Consider the following 13,493-nt stretch of genomic DNA (forward strand, 5'->3'; position numbering starts at 1 on the left):
AATCCCGAGATACGCCCAAATGCGGGGCAAAATAAAAGGACACATAAGAATAAGTGGAGCCTGGATCGAATAGAACCGATGCATCTCTATGACAGACCGAAACAATACCTATGATGATAGAATCGGAGGCAACAATATCAGTACGGGCAGGAAGAGCATAATATCTAGCCTGGCCTCCCCCTCTAGGGTGACCTTTACCTCCCTGACCTCCCCCTCTAGCTGGCTGGGCAGGTAAGGTGGCAACTGGTGCTGTAATCATCGCCTGGGAACTCTACGGATCATGCTATGGCGTAGAAGCCTGTGGAGGCGCACCCCTCCTAAGTCTAGGGAAATCCCTCACCACAAGGCGTGTGTCGCCACACTCAAAACAAGCTCTAAGAGGACGTGGCAGCTGTGACTGGCTCGAGCCAGGTCTGCTGGACTGACCACCGAAAGCACCTCGTGCAAGAGGCGCGCTGGATATTGGAGGTGCATAATAAGGCTCCTGAGGTCTAGGAGGAGATGGAAGACCATTGGCTGCTAGAAGAGCTGAATGAACGGAGCGACACATATAACCCCTACCATGATGAACTACAGCTGGGCCACGGGCACCAGAATAATGGCCCGACTCTCGAGACCTTTTGGCCTCTCTCACCTTTCTATCCCGAGCATGCATGCCCTCTACTCTCCTAGCGATGCTCACCACCTACTGATAAGAGATATCTATCTCCAACTCCCGGGCCATGCTGGACCTAATGCTGGGAATAAGCCCCTCAATAAACTGGTGAACTCTCTCACGAACTGTAACAACCAAGGCCGGTGCAGGCCTAGCCAAATCACTGAAACGGACAGCATAGTCCGAAACAGTCATAGAACCCTAGTGCAAATGCTCAAACTCCGCAAGTCATACATCCCTGAGGCTATGTGGGACATACTCCCTCAAAAATAGATTTGAAAACTGGGTCCATGTACGGGAAGCTGCCTCAGCCGGACTGTCCAACTCAAATGTACGCCACCATTGATAGGTTGCTCCTCAAAGCTAGAAGGCAGTAAACTCGATCCTGATATACCCATAGTGCGGAGGATACGATAGCACTCCTCCAGAAATCTCTGAGCATCCTCTGATGCTAGACCACTGAATGTAGGAGGCTGGTACTTCTTGAACCTCTCAAGCCTCCCCTGCTCCTCCTTTGAAGCCACTTCCCTATCCTCGAGCTGAACTGGGGCTGCAGGCGGTACATGTATAATCTCTGGGACCTGCTCGACCTGTACTCGCTGCTCAAGAATGTGGGCGGCGGGAGTCAGTGCTCCTCCCCCGGCCTGGGATGTGGCTGCAGCAAGGGGAAGCAACCCTGCCTGAGCTAGAGTGGTGTACATACTCTTGAACTGTGCAAGAGTCTCCTGGAGAGTTGGAGTAGTAACAGCAGTAGGCGTATCAGGCGCCTGGACTCCGATTGGAGCTGCTGGTGGCTAATCTGTAGCAGCTCGCGCGGGTGCTCTGGCTGCACCACGTGCGCGTCCTCAGCCTCTACCCCGGCCCCGACCTCTAATGGCTCTAACAGGGGGCACGGGTGTCTGGTCACCTCCGGTAGCTCGTGTCCTCACCATCTGTGAGAGAATAGAAGACAAAGGTTTAGAATTTTGATATCAAGAATCTCGCACGACAAGAAAATCAAATGAAGTGGAATTTTCCTAACAGTTACATAGCCTCTCGTAGATAAGTGAAAGTTCAAAATGTTTTGTATGTCGCCTAGTATTTTTAATTTTTGAGCAGCCTAAGTTAAAGTCTAGAACCACCCTGAGATAGAGGTCCAAATGCATCCTGGGCCATAGGCATAGGACGGGTAGTGCACGCGTAGGGTACGACTTAGAATTGACTAGTGCGCTTTAGGTAATAACTTAAAGATAGTAATCAGGCAGCAGGAGATAATAGTCTGTGCCCGCTGAATAATATGAGTAACACCCCACCTTGAGGGAGTTATGAAGTATTATTTATGTTGCACGGGGTGATCCTTTAGGCTAAAAATCTTAAGACCCCCCCCCCCCCATCTTGTCTTTCATCAATTATTTGTGTTTAATTAAACTCCTCGAATTCCTTAAATTTCCTGTACTTGATCTCCTAGACTAATTCATATAATTGAGTTCGGCCAGGACCCACAGTTGTGGACCTCGAAGAGTGCCTCACACCTTCTCTTCTAGGTGATTTCGAGCCCTTACCCGATCTTTGGTGACGCAAACTAGTCAAACAGAGTTATCTAAAAATAGGTGCCCTAACGCACCTTAATCCGCTAGGTGGAAACTCTCTCTTTTAAAACCCTTCCTTAAAAGAGTTGTCATGTGTCGAAACCCGGTTTCGTGAGAAAAAGGGGCGCGACAGCATGGCGACTCAGTTGGGGATTTTTAGGCTCTTACCATTGCGAACTTGGTCTACATGAATTAGTCTCACCTGATAAGCGTGTCTTTGTTATTTTGCTGTTACTTGAATATCCCGCTCCCATTTTCCCCTTTTATTGCCGCATGCACATCCTCTTCCCTATTTCCCTTTTATATGAACTCATATGCCACTCTTTGCCTAATTTTGCTTACAACGTGTGTTGCCCCTTATTTCCTAATCATGTTCACTTGCTCCAAACTTTTTAATTTTGATATATCACGTCTCTCCCCAATCCTTACCCATTTATTTGTTTTATTACAATTCTTTCATTACGCGAACTAACTTCTTCCTTGTTTTCCTTTCTTGTTATGTTTTTACGTTTTATTCAATACTGCATTTACTGCTTTCAACATGCAAAAAATACTTGACAACGTGTTATTTTGCATAAAGCATGCTCCACATCATATTCCACTCATGCGTATTAATACCTTAGCGGCACTTGATGAGTGTTCGCGCTCTTCCTAAATCACCCTTTAAATTTCGAAAGGCTTATTTGTGGTAAAACTAATCGATCAGCGGTGCAATCGACGGTTTTGTGCCTTTCCCTCTCAAGTTGTACGCTTGAGGGTACCAGTTTAGACTCTTCTAGAAACCCCATTCTAAAATCAACTGTGCATGCAGCATGTCTAAACCTACTATAAGTTAAAGCGTTGTCCGCGCAATAGCTCGCTAAGACAAGCCTTGTCCATAGTCCGCCAGGATTTCCATAATCCTAATGGACACAATCACGATCTGTGCATTATTTGGATAAAACATGCCAATATGTTGATCATCAACGTGTAAATAGCCAAATCTAGAGGGGAAAGGGCTAACTCTACTTGTTTTGCAGAAATGAGGCACGAAGTCCCCAGGTTCGGCATGGTTCGAAATATTCCCCCTTTGCTGCTGGATTGGTGGGAAAACCTCGCACCAAGTGACAAAAACCATATGAAAAGAGTTCTTGGGAATGTACCTTCTTTGCTAGATATCTAGCCAGACAATGTACTAATCGAGGCTGCTACTATGTTCTGGGATGAAAAGAGGACTGTTTTCCGTTTCGATGATATAGAAATGAGTCCCTTTCTAGAGGAAATAGGGAGCTTTGCTGGACTTCCCTGGGATAGCCCTGGTCTATTGGTACTGGAAAATCGCACTTCTCGAGGGTTTCTGAAAATGATGGGTTTTAGAAAGAATGATGAGTTAGTCTGCCTGAAGAAGTCTTATATACCCTTCGACTTTCTTTACGAACGTTATGGGCACTGCAAATCCTACTGCCTTTACCATGACGAGTTTGCCATTACTTCTTTGGGTTGGACCCACCGTCGGGTTTTGGTGTTCATTGTCTGTTTTCTGGGGATCCTGGTATTCCCAATGCAAGGAGAAAGGATTCAAACTTGTTTAGCTATGGTTACCAAGACCCTAATGGAAGGAATTGAGGAACAAACCTATCCTATTGTCCCAATGATCGTAGCAGAGATATACCGAGCTTTGGACCACTGCAAGAAAGGATATAGGCATTTTGAGGGTTGTAATTTGCTACTACAAATATGGTTGTTAGAACATCTTCAAAGGGGATAATACCGGCAAGAATTTCCGCGGCGACCATGGAATGACCACATAGCTTTCCACCACCCGAAAAGAATGACTTTTATCCCGGATAGGTTTGCACAACCAGGAAACGCTGTGGGCTTTGGTACACTTCTTTAGCAATTTGACTGACGACAAGGTCCATTGGATGTTCGAATGTTTCCCTACTAGCGAATTCATCATCAGGCCAAAAGATGTTCCTCATCTAGTGCTAATCGGATTAAGGGGTATTTATCCTTACGCCCCTATCAGAGTCATTAGGCAAGCTGGGAGGGAACAAGTCATACCCCGAGTTTCAAAGATGGATCACTACAAAGCAGATTTCCAAGGTGATGCTATTCCATTCAAGTACGAGGCACAACAAATGTGGCACCCGAAAATCATTGTGGAAAAGGATACCATCGAGTCAGATCGGTACCACGCCGACCATGTATGTTTCAACCCATCATGGTTGGTCGATGACATAGAAGGAGAAATCAAGCCGGGGATTGATTTGGGAAATAGGGTCGTAGACGACACTGCCGAGGCACAAGTCAAATATAGGAGGTTACGCAAAAGTTTTTTCGAGTCTGAAGCCAGGCATTTGGAACAACATAAAGCGGACATGGAAGCAATCAACGAGTGGAGAGAAATCGCTACTAGGTCAACAGAGAGGTTGGAATATTTGGAGCAGGGGTTAATCGAGCTTGAAGGGAAGATGAGAAACAGGATTACTGGCAGTAAAAACATGGATGGCAATGAAAGAGGGCTCCTAGCAAGGGCGTATCCGCTGCTGGACAAGCACGACCTGGGGAATCTCATCGATGGGGCAAAGAAGGCTAAGCATGGAGAAGGTCCCTCTGGGACCAAATAGATTAGGGATTATGTTTTACTTGCTTTCTATACTCGTTTTAGGCTTTGGATATAATAAGGCGAATGCCATTAGTGACTCTTTATCATTATTGTCGTTTTAGTAGAGATTTGGTGTATTTATTATATTAATGAAATGACGTAGTTATTCGCATCATTTTCTCCAAATCTATATGTCACTAGGCCTACCTCGGGCATAATGAGGTCCCCCAAACTAGGACACGAATTTATAATTCCGCAATACCTATTTAAATACTGCAAATGTCCTTTCGATACTCCTACTGACTTGTTTACCTTTTATTTTCTTCTTTTCTTTATTTGTTTATTCCCATCCCCGAAGGTTGGTTCGTGCATACTGGCATCATCAGCATATCATACCAAATCTAGAGGTCCTCCACCTCCTCCTCCAAACGATCCTAAAAGCAAAAGGAAAGCCAGAATGGATGATACAAGCAATATCAGAAAAGACAATGCTACGCATGAAGAGAATGTCAAAACTTCAAATGGTCGAAGCACTCCGGCACAAAATGACTTGGTTTTGTGGTTGGAACATAAGATACTGGAGTTACAAGGGGAACTTGAGCAGGTCCGTAACTTGGAAAACCTCTCCCTCACCTTGAACGTCCCCGACATCAACCAACAAAACACCAAAACCCCAGCACCTCCCTAAAACACACAAAACCAACAAAATCCTCCCGGACCTTACCAATACACCACACCGCGTCAAAATCCTAATCCTCAACTAGTACCGACTCCTTCACAGCATCATCATCAGCCAACCCAGTATCCACAAACCACTACCTATCATACTCCTCAAAACGCACCACAACCTACCCCCGATCCTAAAAACTCAAACAACGACCACCACTATACCCAAATTCCTGGAGTCCATCAAAGCAACCCCCATATATGTAGAAACCTTACCCCACACTTCACAACACACCTTATATATACCTGAATCCGTTGAGAAGGACCTTCTCATCAAGAATATGGCGGAAGAACTCAAGAAGTGTCACGCCCCAAACCATGGGAGGTGTGGCTGGCACCCGGTGCCGTGCTGGCCCGAGCGAACCACTCTGTAACTCATGATCGTTCGACCAAAACTAGAACATACATAGTTCGAGTTAGCTGAACTCATTCCTTTTGTAATTATCATAGGCGCACATGGCCATAACTCATAATGTACAACTGTAAGTGGGCAAACGCGAAATCAATGAACCATCTTTCTTAAAACATGAATACATACGGGCCGTCAAGGCCTCTGACATACTGTACAAAATGAACCTTTGTCTACAAAGCCTCTAAGATTATTTGACATCAAATGGGATAGGGTACCGGCGTACCCATAAGTCTATAACAAAATTTTGACATGATGACTCATAGACTCAGCTGCACTCCGAATGAGGTGGAGTCTTACCGATCCTTTGTTGAATGCCAATCTCATCTACTATAAGGGCTCTTCAAACTGATTATCTAAACCTGCAGGAATGAATGCAGCATCCCCAACAAAAGGACGTCAGTACGAATAATGTACTGAGTATGTAAGGCAGAACTGAAACATAACAATAAGTCAATATTAATTAAAGACATATAAGAGTCAACCTGAATCTCTGAAGTGCCACCATATATGCATACTTATTATACTGATATACATACAATGCTTCTCTTTGAGACTATTTCTATTATCCATATCATATGATGCATGACTGGCCAACTGATTAGTGGTAACTGCCCGACTGGCTGTTGCACGGTGGTAAATGTATGACTGCCCAACCGGTGGTATATACTGCTACATAACTTCCCAACCGGTGGTAACTGCCTGACCGGCCGTAGCCCGGTGGTAAATGCATATCTGCCCGACCGCCTGTAGCACGATGGTAAATGAAGATGCATGACCGCCCAACCGACCGTAGCACGGTTGTAAATGTATAACTGCCTAACCGGCCGTAGCTCAGTGGTAAATGCATGATTGCCCGGCCGTAGCACGATGGTAAATAAATATGCGTGACTGTCCAACCGGCCGTAGCACGGTGGTAAATGCATGTATCACTACATTATAAACATTAATATATTTATCATATACCTAAATAGAGACTTAGGGACATACTTAGATATGTTTGAATATCACTTTATAGGAATGAATAACATAGACATCCTTAACTGCTAAGAGTAGAACCACTTATGGAATATCATTATGTTTACGTATCGTTGCTTGGATCATGCCAAAAGAAAGAAGCGATAGCCTTTAACATACCTGAGTCGATTCTCTTGACAATCCCTCTAACACATGTTAATTGCGACAAAACACGTGGTGGCAAGATCGGAGTAGGGAAAAATCCGTATGATATTTTTAGGAAAGATTGTAACGTACTCCCTTAGAATCACAAAATCCCATTGCTATTATGCTACAAAGTCTCGTATGAATTTTGTTTCAAGAAAAATCAAGTTACTACCATTCCAAATGATTGTATGAATTGTTGAAGCACTTTCTGCATTTTTGTACTTTGAAAAGGAGATGGAACGTCTATAAAGGGTTCTCCAGGAAACACTAATTCTATATTCAATTAACAAGCATCCTAAAATACAATCAATAGCAACAATTGTGGAATTTATTCAACCATAGCATATTTCACGCGTAATCAAGGCACCATATGTGTTATGACTCATCATGCACATTGATGCCACCTTGGCCTAGATTAGTGCCATGTGGCACCATATAAAAAAAATCTTTATCCACTTAATCCTATTTAATATCATAATTATCCCCATAATTAATTAATTATCCACATAATTAAGAATTATCTCAAATTACTAAAAATACTACTCACTTTTAACACACTTTATAAATCCTACTATCATAGTCATGTGGTACCATATAAAATAAATACATACACTATTATTTTATTAAAACATCCATGTATATATATTCAACTTTTAATTTTTCTAAGCTCATATAAAGAGTATAAATTTTCGTACGCTTAATTCTTAAAATGGTAAAAAAAAAAAATCTTCTTTTCTTTGTGAGAAAATAGTTCCTATCTTTAATATAAAGAAAATCTCATAAACTTTCTCATATTATGTGTTTAATTTAAAGCATATTCGGAAGGAGTAATATTAATAACTATATAAAATCATATTTTTTTAAAAACTTTTTACACAAAATGTTCCACTCATAATAGTATATCAAATGTATAAAACGGTATCAATATTGTTAAACTTACGGGGTCTTATAATAACATAGTTGCAAATCCTCTATAACCGCATGAATGGTCTTAATCCCTTTAAGCTCATATGGATTACTACGACCTATCCTAATACTAAAGTAAGGGATGTAACAAGAAGCTTACTAGCCGAGTCCAAGGCATTGAAGGGGGTAAAGGCATTGAGGGTTTGAACTACGAAGATTTGTGTATTCAGCCGGACATAGAATAGCCAGAGGGTTACAAACCTCCCAAGTTTGAAATGTTTGATGGAACAGGTGACCCAAAGGTGCATCTATGGACATACTACGACCAGCTCGTAGGAGTGGGTAAAGATGAAAGAATCCGCATGAAGCTATTCATGAGGAGCCTTACTGGGACGCTCTATCTTGGTATATTAGTCAAAATCCAAAGAAGTGGGTTAACTGGGTAAGCATGGCATATGATTTCATGGACTGGTTCAGATTTAATACGGAGAATGCTCCTGATGTCTTCTATATCCAGAATCTTAAGAAGAAGCCGACAGAGACTTTCCGCGAGTATGCTACTCGATGGAGATCGGAAGCTGCAAAAGTAAGGCCGGCATTGGAAGAAGAGCAAATGAACAAATTCTTTGTCCGGGCCCAGGATCTGCAATACTACTAGAGGTTAATGGTTATTGAAAATCATAAATTTTCCGACATCATCAAGTTGGGAGAAAGAATAGAAGAGGGAATTAAAAGCGGAATGGTGACAAACTTTTAAAAGCGGAATGGTGACGAACTTTGAGGCACTCCAAGCTACAAACAAGGCCTTGCCGTCAAGAGGTATATCTAAAAAGAAAGAAGTTGGTACAGTAATGGTAGCTCAAGGTCCGAAATCTCCTCTTACATACCAAACCCCACCACCCACATATCAGCATTCACCTCCTAGATACCAACAACCCGCCGACACCTACCATACTTATAACACACAACCTGCATATTACCACTCACCACCACCAGCCCGCCAAAACTACTAGAAACCCAGACCAAATTGCGACCGTAGACCACCCAGACAATACACTCCTATTGCTGAACCCATCGATCAGTTGTATGAAAGACTTGAAGGCTGCCGGTTATGTCACCCCCATTCCCGCTGTTACTATGGAAAACTCTTTCCAGTGTGTTAATCCAAACAAGACATATGCCTATCACTCGGGCATGAAGGGATATACTATTGATGAATGTCGCACTATGAAGGATAAGTTCTAGACGTTGATTGACACCAAGGTTATACAAGCAAAAGAGGTTGCACCAAATGTCCACAAAAACCCTCTCCCGGACCATAGAGGCGAAGGGGTAAATGTGATCGAAACTGATGAAGAATGGGATCCGGAAGGATCAATTGGACTCATTCGTGAAGGGGATGAACCCAAAATACCACCAGTCACTCTCACACCTATTATAGTGCAGATTCAAATTAAGGTTGAATTAGCCACGCCAACTCCCTTTGAGGTTAAAGCAACAACGCCTTCAGCTGCACCAACCCCGTTTGAGGTGGAAGTGACCACACCCTTCATTGTGACGGTAGCACCTACACCGTCCTTTAATTCCAATGCTATACCATGGGACTATGCTATAGAGGCGAGAAGGAAAGGAAAAGGAAAAATGGAAGAAACAGGTGCCGCACAAGGCATGACCAAGACAGGTAGGGTTTACACACCCGAGCATTTGGGAGGAACAAGTAAAGAAGTCGCTCTCAAGCATCCTATCATTGAAACTGGCCCAGATGATCTTTGGAGAAAGGTGCAAGCAAGGGAATATTCTGTGGTTGACCATCTGAACAAAACCCCTGCTCAGATATCCATTCTATCACTACTACATAATTCTGAGACGCATAGGAATGTAGTGATGAAAGTGTTGAACAAAGCTTACGTACCCAATAATATCACTAGTGGGGAAATGGCTAATATGGTGGGACAAGTGCTGGAAAGCCACAAGATCACTTTTCACGAAGATGAGTTGCCACCAGAAGGGCTGAGTCACAACAGGGCACTGCACATCACAGTACAATTTGAGGACAAATTCATAGCTAGAGTCCTAATAGATGGGGGTTCAAGCCTCAACATTTGTCTATTGACTACTTTGAAGAGGTTGGGTAAAGGCTTGCATGAGATACGAGCAGGAATTATGAATGTGAAAGCATTCGATGGGTCCCAAAGGGCCACGATCGGGGAAATAAACTTGTGTCTGCAGATGGGTCCAACTTGGTTTGATGTTGAGTTTCAAGTATTAGACATATCCGCCACTTACAATCTGCTGTTGGGACGACCTTGGATACATGCTGCTGGAGTCGTAGCTTCTACGCTACACCAGGCCGTGAAGTTCGAATGGTCAGGAAGTGATCATTCATGGAGACAGAAGTAATCCCATTTACATCAATCAAACTGTTTCGGTTGTCGAGAATAGAAGGAAGTTGGGAGGAGAAACGTACCGCCGCATCGAACCTGTCAATGTAGTAGAGAGAGACAAGTGGTGGAGTAATAAGATTGAAAGCATACTGTTATGGACAGGGTATGAACCCGGTAAAGGTCTCGGCAAGAATCTCCAGGGTATCACCTAGCCAATACAACCAAAACGCCACCGGTACAACCTTTGGACTTGGATATCAATACACTTGGTAGGAGTACGATGATTGGTCGCCGCCATGGCGTGGTCCCTGTTACCCTCTTGAACAGCCGCATTTGCACCAGACATTTCAACAAGCTGACATGATATGGGGATCTGAAGAAGATGAAGCTTTAGCTGGACTGGGGAATCTATTTCTGGACGATGAAGACATGGACTGCAATGCAATAGTTGAGGAAGAGGAGGAGGAAGACCTTATAATTCAGACCGTGGGACAGAGATCTTTTCTCAAGAACTGGACTGCTACACCATCCCGGGCCCGTCGAGTTCCTATGTAGCCTGGCAATTAGCATGATCTATTTCTAAAAGCAATTTTAAGCATTTAAGACATTTTCAGTATTTCGTTTGGACGTATTTTGTTTTGAAATAATGGCTCGAGTCATCGAGCTGTACTTGTTTTAATGTTTTCAAGATTTATTTAATGCACTGCTATTTTAGTATTTATTATTATCCTTTACATTTTCTCTCTACAATATTATTATTACTTATCCAGATGAACCGACCACTGTGACATGTAATGAGACAACGCAACATAAGGATAGTGATTTGGAGGAAATAGAAGAAGAAGATATAATACCTGAGGAAATTGTCAGAGAAGTAGAAAATTTTGAGAACAAGCCTAAGTCAAATTTGGACAAAATCGAGAAAGTCAATTTGGGAGATTCTGAAACAGTCAAAGAAACTCGCATAAGCATCCACCTGTCACCGTCAGAGAAAGAAGAGTACACCCATTTCCTGAAGGGTATGAAGATATCTTCGCATGGTCTTATGGTGATATGACTGGTTTGAGCACGTCCATAGTGGCTCATAAACTACCTACCAATCCGATGTGTCCGCCTGTAAAACAGTAACTCAGAAAATTCAAGCCTGATATGAGTCTGAAAATCAAAGAGGAAGTCACCAAGCAGATCAAAGCTAAAGTTCTCAGTGTAGTCAAATATCCTACTTGGTTAGCCAACATCGTGCCAGTTCTGAAGAAGGATGGGAAGGTCAGAGTATGTGTCGACTATCGAGATTTGAACAAAGCAAGTCCCAAAGATGATTTCCCATTACCCAATATACACATATTGATCGACAATTGTGCCAAGCATGAACTCCAATCCTTTGTGGATTGCTTCGCGGGATACCATTAGATCTAGATGGATGAGGAAGATGATGAGAAAACAACCTTTATCAATCCATGGGGGATGCATTGTTATAAAATGATGTCGTTTGGCCTGAAGAATGTTGGAGCCACTTAGATGAGAGCCATGATGACTATTTTTCATAACATGATTCACAAAGAAATAGAGGTGTACGTGGATGATGTCATCATCGAATCCAAAAGAAGCGCAGATCATATAGCAGATTTAAGGAAATTCTTTAATCGACTTCGAAGGTACAATCTAAAACTGAATCCTACAATGTGTGCCTTCGGAGTCCTTGCTGGAAAATTGCTAGGTTTCATCGTCTGTCGCCAAGGGATTGAGTTGGACCCTTCAAAGGTCAAAGTTATCCAAGATTTTCCACCTCCGAAGAGCAAGAAAGACATGATGAGCTTCTTGGGGTGTCTCAATTACATCATCCGATTCATAGCACAATCGATCGTGATCTGTGAGCCAATTTTCAAAATGCTGAAGAAAGATGCTGCAACAAGATAGGCTGAAGAATGTCAAAAAGCCTTTGACAGAATCAAGGAGTACCTATCCACACCACCAGTCTTGGTCCCGCCGGAACCTGGTAGACCTCTGCTACTCTATTTGTCCGTACTAAATGGAGCTTTCGGTTGTGTCTTGGGACAACACGACGAGACGGGAAGAAAGGAACAGGCCATATGCTATCTGAGTAAGCAGTTCACACCCTATGAGGCACGATATCCTTTGCTGGAACGCACCTGCTGCGCCCTGACGTGGATAGCTCAGAAATTCAGGCACTACTTTTGTGCCTATACCACATATCTCGTATCAAGGATGGATCCTCTAAAATACATTTTTCAGAAACCAATGCCTACGGGGAAATTAGCAAAATGGCAGATATTGTTGAGTGAATTTGATATCGTCTATGTGACTCGGAAGGTGGTCAAGGGATAGGCTTTAGCCGATCATCTCACAGAAAAAGCTGTAGGAGGAGAACACGAACCACCGAAGACGTATTTTCCCGATAAAGAAGTATCATTTGTAGGAGAAGATATCACCTAAGCTTACGATGGTTAGAGAATGTTCTTCGACGGGGCTGCAAATTTCAAAGGAGTGGGTATTGGAGCAGTTTTGTGCTAGAGACAGGTCAACATTATCCAGTATCCGCGAAGCTCAAGTTTCCGTGCACCAACAATATGGTAAAATACGAGGCTTGCATAATGGGGCTCAATTTGGCCATCGATATGAATATTCAGGAATTGCTGGTAATTAGTGATTCAGAACTTCTAGTACATCAGGTTCTAGGAGAGTAGGCTACCAAGAATACCAAAATACTTCCATATCTGTATCACGTACAAGAGTTGATGAAGAGGTTCACAAAGATAGAATTCAAACATGTTCCGAGAATCCTGAACGAGTTCGCAGACGCAGTGGCTACTTTGTCTTCCATGATACAATATCCGAATAATATTTTCATCGACCCTATTCCAGTCAGAACCCATAATCAACCAGCTTATCACGCTCATGTTGAAGAAGAAACAGATGGAAACCCATGGTTTCACAATATCAGGGAATATTTGGCAAAAGGAGAATATCCGGAGCATGAAAATATTACTCAGAAACGCACGCTCTGAAGATTATCCAACCATTTCTTCCAAAGCGGAGGAATTCTGTATAGAAGGACTCCGGACCTAGGATTATT

This window comes from Nicotiana attenuata, chromosome 11 (genome assembly GCF_001879085.1).
Source record: "Nicotiana attenuata strain UT chromosome 11, NIATTr2, whole genome shotgun sequence".
NCBI classification, from domain to species: Eukaryota; Viridiplantae; Streptophyta; class Magnoliopsida; order Solanales; family Solanaceae; genus Nicotiana; species Nicotiana attenuata.